General features: G+C 35.6%; 1 pseudogene; it reads right to left on the bottom strand.

The window, feature by feature from the left end:
- Positions 1 to 5,674: 5,674 nt before the first annotated feature.
- On the bottom strand, positions 5,675 to 6,761 carry LOC101576215 (annotated as a pseudogene).
- Between the last annotated feature and the right edge of the window lie 2,705 nt (positions 6,762 to 9,466).

The following is a 9,466-nucleotide window of genomic DNA, read 5'->3' as shown; positions in this document are numbered from 1 at the left end:
AAGGTGCAGAATTACAGTATTTGTTTGTTTGCATTCTGTTTTCCTAATGTTTGAGGTCACTACTATAAATTTTCCTCTGATCAATGCTTTGATTGCATCACACAGATTCTGGTAGTTGTATTTGAATTTTCATTAGCTTGTAGATATTGTTTATTTCTTGTTTAATTTTATCTGCTACCCATTGGTTTCTGGAAGGATGTTATTTAATTTCCGTGGGATTTTTGTGGTTTCTTTTGTTATTAATTTCCAGTTTCACTGCACTATTGTCAGATGATATAGATGAGATAGTTTGCACTTCCTTGCATTTATTTAAGCGTGATCTATGAACTATATGTGGTCTATTTTAGAGAATGTCCCAAGTGCAACTGAAAAGATTGTATATTCAGATGTAGGCTAGAATACTTTGTAAACGTACACTTAATCTGTTTGTTCAAAGGCTTAGTTCAGTTCTGCTACCTCTTAACTGCTTTGTCTATTTGGCCTACTTTTTGAGATAGGGGATGTTATGTTTCCCTGTTAAGATTGTGTTATTGGCTACTAGATTTTTTTTATGTCTATTACAATTTGTCTTATATAGTTGGGTGCTAACATATTTAGTACATACATATTTATGACAGTTATTTCTTCTTCTTGAAATTTTCTGCTAACAAGTATATATAGTGATCTTCATCTTGTTTGATCATTCTTGGTTTAAAGTTCACATTGTCTGCAAGAAGAATAGCTATTCCTGCTTCATTCTGAGGTCCTGAGGAATGTAGTCTTGACTTTCAGCCTATCAATTTCTTTTTTTTGGGTTAAACATGTTTCTTGTATAAAGCATATTGTTGGATTTTGTTTCTTGACCCTCCTGCCAATTTTATTTTAAAATTTTAAGTATTTGGTACAGAATCTCACTATGCATCTCAACTCATATTGATGTTCCTATCTCAGCCTCCCTACTGCTGGGATTACAGGCATGTGCCACCATGTCCCATCTTGGTGGCCAGCTCTGGGCACCCAGTATGGGACCAGCATAGCATATGGTACTGATGATTGAACCTGGATCCTTGTGCTTGCCTAGGCATGCACTTAGACCACTAAGCTATCTCCATGGCTCCTTGCCAATCTATTCCTTTTAATTTAGGAACAGAATGTAATGCACTTACATTGATGGTTATAAATGATATGTATTGCCTTATGTTTGTCAAGTTATTTTCTTGCTGTTTGTTTCTTTCTCTTTCTATGTTTAATTGTGTGTCCTGTTGGGTGGTTTCCTTCTGTTGTTGTTCTTGGAGTTTTAGTTATTTTGATCCCTTTCTAAAATGTCTTTTAGTGCTCTGTGTAGTATTTTTTTTTTGTCATGAATTTCTTTAGTTTTGTTTTGTAATAGAAGGTATTCTACTTCTCCATTAATTTCGAAAGAAAGTCTTTCAGGATATATCAGTCAGAGTTGGGATATTTATTTATTTATTCATTTAGTCAAATTTGAAATACTTCATTCAATTTTTTTCTTAATTTGGTGGTCTGTGTTGGAAAATCTGCTGTTATTCTGATAGGTTTTCCTCTAAATGTGCTTTTTCTTTTCTATAGTGCTTTTTAATATGTACTTCCTGTGCTGAATTTCTCAGACCTTGATTATTATACATCTGGGCATAGATTTAATTGCTTTGATATAATTTTAAATTCTATATGCCTCGATTATCTGAATGTCAGATTGTTTTCCCATATTTGGGAAGTTTTCTGTTATTCTTTCTGCCTATATTCTTTTTATGTCATTTGTGCTGGCTCTTTCTTTCTCATGGATGTCTATTATTCTTATGTTTTTCATCTTTGCATTGTATTGCAGCTGTTGAATTATTATTTCCTGGATCCTTGTGTTTTATTTATTTATTTTTTTAGAAATATTTCCTTTCCTGGTCGCTAGCTGCAACGATGTCTTCAAGGTCTCATAGTTTATCCTCACTTTCATTCACATGGTTTTGCCAATTTTTCATGGAGCTTGTAATTTTCCCTATATCCTTGAATCTGTTTCATGCATTCTATTTCTTTCCTGTATTGCTTATTCAAGGTTTCCATCATTTTTTAATTTGCTTCTTTTTTTTTTAATCAGTGTCTTCTTTAAAAATGTTTAGCAATTCTTTCATTATAGCTAAATTTTTTTTTTTTTTTACCCTGGAGGATCATTTCTGATCTGATTTCTTCTGTACTCTTTCACAATTGTGTCTTTACTTCAGTTGCGATTATTTCAACTGCGTGACTTCCTAGTTCTTCTATGCCAGTGTCTCCTGGATTGGTTCTGCGTGGACTCAGGATCTGAAATTGCATTTTATTCCTTTGTTTCATCATTTTTATTTAAGAGAGAACTCTTTACCTTGATTTCTGTGATATTTTTTGCTAAAGTTTGATTGTAGGTATCTGTCTCACTGGAATTAGAACCTCTCTGTAAAGAGTCTGTTCTTTAGGTGTCTGTTCTGTATTGGAGATTCTTGTTCTGCTGTGTCCCACAATTTTGCTTTCTCTATTGAATGTGATATTATTTTCCATTTGGCACTCTCCTCCTTCCTTCAGTATAGGGCTTTGGTGAGTTTGTTACCCAATCTCCTCCTGATACTGTTACCTAAAGGACCACATGTAGTTAAGCAGATATGGTATCCAGTAACAGTAGTGTCATTAGCAATGCTAATAATAGCAAGTGGAATTTGGAAATTAACAAACTTTGGTAACTAGTGGTTTTATATTTTAGAGCATAGGCACAAGCACAATAGCTATATAACAGAGCAGATCATAAACTGAGAATGTGTATGGAAGCTTGTTCCCCTGCGCTCTGTCTGGGCACTTCCTGTTCATGCACCTGGAGTCATCCAGGCAGGCTAATTCACCTGCTACCTCCTGCCACCTCCATGACTGATGGATCTTCCCAGAGGTCTGGACCTCAACCTGGGCCAGGTGGACCTAGCAGTATGCTTCAGCTCTCCTGGCCCACTCAGAGACCTCAGCCCCTCCTCCAAGAACATGCTGTGCTGCACACTGGAATTCCTTTGACCCACCAAAGGCAGCCCTCTGAGCCACACACCAGAGCTCTATAATCGTCTTGAATTGCACATTGCTTCTATAAATCTGTAAGATGTCCAGATTTATTTGCGCCATGATATTCTCATAGTTCTATTTCCTTATTATTTTTTTAGCTGCTATTTTTCACTATATGTGCCAACTTAGGGAGATCAAAAATCTAGGGCTCAAATAAATGCACAATAAATCAGCTACTTTTTATGAGTTTCTTGAATTTTAATATATTTTAACAGAAATACAATGATGGAATAGCATACTGGATTGATGTATTTCACACACTAGACTTCTTACTTCTTTTTCAATAATACTGTAGTGTTAAAGTTGTTAAGAACTTCTGATCATTCCATTTCCCAAATACAGTTATGCAAAGCTCAATATTTAAGCTTATGCCAATCTGGTTATGAGGTAGATTATAAAATTTGAGAAGGGACTATTTCCATGATATTGCTTTACATTTTTTCCACTTTCAGGTATCATTTTAAATATACAGTATAGGTCATAATCATTTGTTGATACTACTGTAAAATTAAATATAGGAGTTCATTCATCTAAAGTTCTTTGTCAAGAATAAATTAAAGAAAACTCTATTTTCTCTAATTTTTTTTTCATATAGTGCATGGTAAGACAGCATGAACTACATATGATGCAAAAATTAAGTTTCAAATGGGTATATAGAAAACAGTACAGATTCAGGGCCTGTGAGTAACTCTTTTTTATTTTAAAAAAAACCCATACTTTTTTAAATACAAAAAGCCTATCAGTGTATCCATCTACCATCCTATCTATCATCTTTTTTATCTATTCTTCTAATCATCTCTCCATCATTTACTGTTTACAATCACCACAACTTCCAAAATTGTAGGTATCTCCGATCTCTGATTTAATTTAAAAACACATTGTGACCATTTTATCACTGAAGAGGTTAACTTTGATGCTTTTTTTTTCATTCATTATGCTCATTTTGGTTGCTGTGGTACCTATGTAGTTAAATATGGTTGTTTTCTTCACTACTCCAGAAGTATACCATGTGAGACAAATAAATAGAAGAAACTGTCTCCTTTATATCAGTTTCAGAAATGCTCAAAGAACCATAGTTATGGACAAGATAATATTCTGTAAGGACAGCTAGAGGGGGAAATAGGCAGGGAGGTAGGTCTTATGGAGTATGGCTCACATGGAAGACAGTGCTAGAAATGACCACCTGCTTACCAGGATTTACCCTTTGTGAAACCCTTACCAGTGTAGAATAGTTATACTTAAAGACTCATTTCCTCCCTTCTTTCATTTCTCAAAGGAAATAGAACATATATGCATATACACAGGATAGCTGGGACAGTTGTGTTATTGATTTATACTGATCCAATGAAAGGAACACTTAATGCCTATTTTTTTTTCTTCTTTTTAATTTTTGGGACCAAATTTTTCATGCTTATATCTGGCAACCTGTACAACTAATCTGAAGACAATAATATGCAATATAATGACCATTGTTGAATTCCTGTTGTCTTGTTTAGTGAAACCCTGTATAATTACTAATATTTTTCTATTATTTTCAATCTCTTTAAGAAAGAGAAAAACGAAACAAATAAAAAAGGAAGGAAAGGAGGAAGGAAGGAAGGAAGGAAGGAAGGAAGGAAGGAAGGAAGGAAGGAAAGAAGGGAAGGAATACTTGAATGCATTCATTGGAAAGCCACTAACCCCTAAGATTCTTAGCTCACCCTAGCAAAAGCTCACCCTCGCAACAAAATCTAAGACTCTGTTGGTTTAAAGACTCTGTAAGAATGTGTAAAGACCTCTGGTAGAAGCTCCTTTGAACTATCACTGCTCTGCAACTTTTTGCTCAGTAACTTTGTCACCACCTTCACAACATTATAAATAAACCTCTGCTTCATACTACTTACTGACTTCTTGTTCTTTGAAGAACATGAGTTTTCCATTTTCCACTTGGGGGATCTTCACTTTGAGTCAGCCTCATCTCATTCTTGTCTTTACTAGCCTGGAACAAGAGCATGAGGAACAGGGATCTTGCCATGGGAGACTCATAGGATCCCAGACCTCTGCCCTGACTTACAGCTCCATTTAAATTTCTATTCCAATGCTATAAATAGAGTAAGAGAAATAGGTACAAAATAATAGACATCCCTGTATGTCCTCTCTTTGTATATTGTTGAATTATATGTACTTTAACATACTTTGACAAATAACCTTTAATAATTTTAATAATCAACATAAAGATCATATACACAAAATTTAAGTAGCTCTGACCACTTTGTGCTATTTATTTTCAGTTACGAATTCCTTTATCATCAAAACACTCCAACAGCAAATTTATACAAAGTCTTTTGAACATATAAGTTATCATCTAGCTGTATCTCTCATCAGGATCCTATTGTTTTATATCCATCTTATTCAAAGAACAAGGCAATTGTAACAGACAGAGTATGGAGTCTGGAGCCGGGGTGTAGAGTTAATTAACACTCAAGCACATTTAGCGTTTACAGTATAAAAATACCTATCACTGCCTTACAGATGACTTTATGAACAGTAAGATCTTTCTTGCAGTCCAACCCAGAAGTCCCAGGGAGTATTTTAAATAAATTTCCGCGACTTGAGCTTCAAACCTGAACTAGATATTTAGCGTCTTCTTTATTACAAATATGATGTCTTTGACTTGAGGTACAGAGTTGTCTTCTAGAATCTTTGTGTAAGGCATAGGGACATCAGCGCTGGTGACCCGAACAGCAGGAGCATCCAAGAAATTGAAAGCAGGGCCTTCCATGATACTGGCACAGATTCCAGCTCCTACTCTGAACTGGGGCCAGCCTCCTTCCACACTTACAAGATGGTTAGTCTTCATGGCACTGACTTCTATAGTTTTTATGTCCATTGGTCTGATGGCATGCAAGTTGAACACCTCACGTTCAACTCCCTCTTTAGACAGTACTGCCGTGGCTTCTAAGCAATGGCCCACAGGTCTGGAGTGGGAAATCACAGTTAGAAGTGTCCCTTGCCTTTCTACTTTGGCTTTTCCAATGGGAATCAGAAAGTCTTTTGACTGAGCTGCTGCAGGTAATTCAAAGGGAACTCCATACATCAGTTCATTCTCTAGCACCACCACTGAATTGTTTTCCTGAATGGCTGATTTAATGAGTCCTTTAGCATCCTCTGAATCCCAGGGGCTGACCACTTTCAAGCCGGGGCAGTGCCCACATCAGGCAGCAAAGCACCACAGTGCTGGGCTGCTACTCCTCCCAAGGTGCCATTGGGCCCTCTGAAGATGATGGGCAAGGGTTTGGAGGCCCTCCAACATGTGGTAGATCTTGGCAGTGGAATTTATAACCTGGTCAGTGGCTTGCATGGAGAAGTTGAAAGTCATAAATTCACAAATGGGCCACAACCCAGCCTTAGCTGCACCCATAGTAATTCCAGCAAAGCCCATCTCAGATATGGGGTGTCTATGTTCCTCTTGTCTCTGTACTTCTTCCACAGGCCCCGGCTAACCTTGAATGCCACATCTTATCGGGCAACTTCTTCTCCAAGTAGAATACCCTCTTATCTCTTTCCAGCTCCTCATCCATACCTTGATTTATAGCATCTCGAACAGTCACTTGCAGCATCGCAGGCGCGGAATGGTAAAAGGGCCTCTTCAGCAGCCCCAAAACCTGCCGCAGGGACCTCCGCACCAGGGCCGACACCGCTGCTGTCTTTCCCATGTCCTCTAGCCCAGCTTTGTGCTATTTAAAGGGTCAATTATCCTTACTTCCAAGACAAAATAACCAGTCACAAGAAAGTTTGACACATCTTCTGTCTATAACTATTGCTCATTACTTTTAATAGTAATTTGCATATCTACCAGTCTCTGGGTCAGAGATTCTGCAGCCCTGATTACAATATAATTATATATGAAATTTTCAATAATAAATTTCATTGGCTTTCAATATCAGAGATTCCTAATCAATATATTTATCTGTTTACCAAGCACTTACTATGTGCTGTATACCGTTACAGGTAATTGAGCATTTTGTAGAATAACAACAACCTCAACAGAAAGTGTATGTAGCATGTAGTAGTGGAAGAGGGGAATAGCAAACAATAATAAATATATTTTGGAAGATTAAATGACATTAACATACCATGAAAACTAATAAATTTAACAGAGAGAGTTTTAAGTTAAGTGATGCGAGAAGGTGTCTTTTAACTAACGTCTTAAGGATATTTGAAGAAGTGTAGAAAGTTAGTGGTGAAACATAAACTTGCCCAGAAAATATCAGGGATAGTAAGAAAACATCATGTTTTGAATATAACATGTGAAGAAGACCATAGTGATAAATAATTACAAAGACATAGCAAGTCTTTATGGAAAGGTCATGAATATATCTTTCAAGCAATAAAATTCTGAAACATGATTAGTAGCAAAAGAAAAAAACCCTCTCTATAGATTTTACTAAATTTATCTAGTAAACAATGTTTATGGTTATTTGTTTGGAAAGAAACAAAAACGTACCAAAATAGTATTTAAAAGCTAAACATGCCTAACGTGGCATCATTATACTACCTTGGTATTTCTGAGTAGTTATTCAAAAAACTACTGCTATTCTGAAGTAATATTAGAAGGAGATTAAATGAATATTAAATGATAAATAAATTAGTATGAAGGAAAATTTGGCAAAACTTTGATGCCATTGTTTAAAACCTAACATTCAAAATGTTCATTAAATAGATACAGATGCTTAATTATATTTAATCCAATGTTCTTTTGAGGTTTTGAACCAGTATTTTAAAATATTAGTAACTAGAAAATATATATTAAAAGATGTAACTATAGAACACGCATATTTGAAAATAACAAAAGGTAATAATTTCAGGTAAATAGCTTGATGTATTTACTTTTATTCTTTCAGAGCTGAAGATTGAGGCCATCTAACCACGTTACCCAAGTGCTTTAATGCTAAGCTACAAAACTCAGCACTATCCTAAACTTGACAGCAGTCTCTCAAAAATAAAAAAAAAAAATCCAGTATTTATTAAATCTGTAAGTAGTAATTACTTTACATTGTCAGCATTATTTTCTGCATGCTCCTAAACCTTCTTCATCTTGTTTAACATTACCATAAAAATGTTTGGACTTAGCTATGTAATCACTAAATCTTTTCTCTCTGCTCTCTGTGGTACGTTTCTAGATCCAGGTAATGCCAACTCTCATCTAGATTTTAGGTACATTCCCACACTCTACTAGAAGACAATATCAGTAATATGCCAAAATCTCTCTAAGGAAAATGTCTGTGCATATTCTTTCTTATCCTAAGAGCACTTAATACAGTTTCCATAAAATGCACAATAAAATCCACATTTTTTGTAAGGCCCAAAATACACACAGATTAGTCTGCCTGCCTTCTGACTTCATTTCCTGAAATCCCCATTTTTCTTTTCACTAAATTCATCAATCATAACAATGGAGCCTTTCTGGAATTGTCACCATCATCATGTGATCATATACTTTGATGACATTAAGAAGGCATACTTCCTTTCTTGGACATTTTTGCTCTTTTGTTTTCCTGTAAAATTAAACCTTACCTTAAAAATGCAACTCAGTTATTATGTCCACACAGAATAAATCACTTACCTTTTAGAGCTGGCTTTTTTCTTCTTACTTCCAATATAGGTGGGGTTTTATCAAAGAGAGCTAATATTAAGTTTTTCTTGTCTAAAATATTAAATAATCATTTCTTTACAGTACCAAAGATGGAACTCGGGAACTTATGCTTGACAGGCAGTTGCTTATGCCACTAACCTATGTATTTCTTAAAAGTATGCATCCTTACAACTGTTTGTCTTTCAATGGCTAATTAATTCCTGAGAATAGTACTTTAGCAAGTATTGGAGGGGAAATATACAGATTCTTTTTTTTTTTTTTTTTTTCAGAACTGGGGATTGAACTCAGGTACTTGCACTTGCCAGAGAAGCGCTTATTCCACTGAGCCATCTCCCCAGTCCTGAAATATACAGATTCTTGATGCTAATAGTTCTGTCATCTTGATGGTAGCCACCCCAAGGTTCTAATTCTATTTCCAGATTTCAAGATGGCCATCCCAAATGTAAAATAGAGCTTATTTGAATATAAAAATATGCATAGTCTCTCTGGAGTTATAAAATCAACTGACAATAAGCTAAAATACGAAGAAGAAAGATATTATTTTTCCCAATGTTTAAAAATACTCTAAAGAGAGGGATTTACAAGTAAAAGGCAGTGGCTGAAGGAGGGAAAACGGGGCTAAGAGAAGACTGCATGGATGTGATCAGGCACCAGGTGTAGATGGAGAGAAATCCACAGCAAATCCTATCAGCTTGCACCATTCATACGTATCTGTTATGGGTATTTTTCTCTCATTGTTGGGACAAAATACTCTACCCCCAAAAT

Source organism: Octodon degus, unplaced genomic scaffold (assembly GCF_000260255.1).
Source record: "Octodon degus isolate 3935 unplaced genomic scaffold, OctDeg1.0 scaffold00047, whole genome shotgun sequence".
In the NCBI taxonomy this organism is placed as follows: Eukaryota; Metazoa; Chordata; class Mammalia; order Rodentia; family Octodontidae; genus Octodon; species Octodon degus.
This window is presented reverse-complemented; position numbering and strand designations above follow the sequence as displayed.